The 1605-nt window shown below is 44.0% G+C and overlaps 1 non-coding gene across 1 annotated transcript; it reads right to left on the reverse strand.

The window, feature by feature from the left end:
- Positions 1 to 1193: 1193 nt before the first annotated feature.
- Trnac-gca (transfer RNA cysteine (anticodon GCA)) lies at positions 1194 to 1265 on the reverse strand. Its single transcript has one exon. It is a non-coding gene; the product is annotated as a tRNA-Cys (tRNA).
- Positions 1266 to 1605: the final 340 nt, after the last annotated feature.

Raw genomic sequence — 1605 nt, forward strand, 5'->3', positions numbered from 1 at the left:
CATCCTTTTTGCTACTTCATAACTGTGATTTTGCTAGGCTTATGAATCATAACGTAAATATCTGTGTTTCCCAGTAGTCTTCAGGCGCCCCTGTGAAAGGATCCCTCAACCCTCAGGGGTCATGACCCACAGGTTGAGAACTGCTGATGTGTAAACTATACAGTTCCTTAACTTCAGGCCAGTTTAGATTTTACTCCAACAGTGCTCTGCGAATAACCGTGTCTATCCCACTTAGTATGCCCACCTCTCTCGCATGTTCTCTCTCTCTCTCTCTCTCTCTCTCTCTCTCTCTCTCTCTCTCTCTCTCTCTCTCTCTCTCTCTGTCATTCTGTCTGTCTGTCTCTCATTTACTAGGATAGAGCCTCACACTACTCCACACATGCTCTGTCTGGATTTCTTTCTTGCCTCCTCTCAGGGAATAGTCACTAAATTTCTTGGATTTCCTTGAGACCACAATATGGTAAGGATCAAGGGACCTTGGAAACCTCCTGTGAAAGGATTTTATCACAAACGTTTGGTTTGGTTTCGTTCTTGAGATAGGGAATCACATAGCCCACACTGACCTCAAACTCATTATAAAGCCAAAGCTGGCCTAGAACTCCCGGTCTTCCCATTGCTGATTCCCAAGGGCTGAGATCATGGCTGTGTGTGACTGGCACAGAGTTTTCCATCAGAATGAAGTGGTTTAGTGAGGTCACCGAAGGCGTGCTCTGAGTTCAAATCCTGACTTGCCCTTTGCAGCTTTTGACTTTTACACAACATTACTGATCATCCCTGAGTCTCAATCTCCATGAAAGAAATTCACAAGTTTTCTTTTTTTTTAAAAAGATTTATTTATTATATGTAAGTACACTGTTGCTGTGTTCAGACACTCCAGAAGAAGGTTTCAGATCTTGTTACGGATGGTTGTGAACCACCATGTGGTTGCTGGGATTGGAACTCAGGACCTCTGGAAGAGCAGTCAGTGCTCTTAACCACTGAGCCATCTCTCCAGGCCCCCCACAAAATTTTCATACTGGCAAAACTGCTCGAAGAAATGCAGGAGACAGTGAAAGTAAAGAAAGCCTAGACTGGTGCTTGAAATGTCAAAGAACTCAAGGGAGATCATGATGCTTGCTTCAGTCAGCCATGAACCACAGAGCATAATAAAATCCAAACTCTTCCACACTCTAAAGCAAAAACCATGAATGCACAGGGGGCACCTGGATTTGAACCAGGGACCTCTTGATCTGCAGTCAAATGCTCTACCCCTGAGCTATACCCCCAGTGAGATAGATTTGTTTTTATAGTGTATCTGTCTCTCCACATTCTGGTTCTTAAAGCCTCCAGTGACTCAAGGGAGCTATAATTAGGAGTGCTGCCTGGAAGGAGTCTGGGCATTAGAAGTTCTAAAGGAGATTTATAATGAAACAAGACAGGGATCTGAAGAACTAAGTTCACAGGGCCAAGAAAATCTCCTTTCGCCTGGCCACTATTCAACGCTTCGGCCCTGCCAATTGTGTTTCATGTAAAGCACATCTCGCTTCCAAGGAAAAATCACCAGTTTCGTCACAACTGAGAACATTGACATAAATATTAGCAATTGGATTTCCATCACGACCGTCT

This window comes from Apodemus sylvaticus, chromosome 7 (assembly GCF_947179515.1).
Source record: "Apodemus sylvaticus chromosome 7, mApoSyl1.1, whole genome shotgun sequence".
Lineage (NCBI taxonomy): Eukaryota > Metazoa > Chordata > Mammalia > Rodentia > Muridae > Apodemus > Apodemus sylvaticus.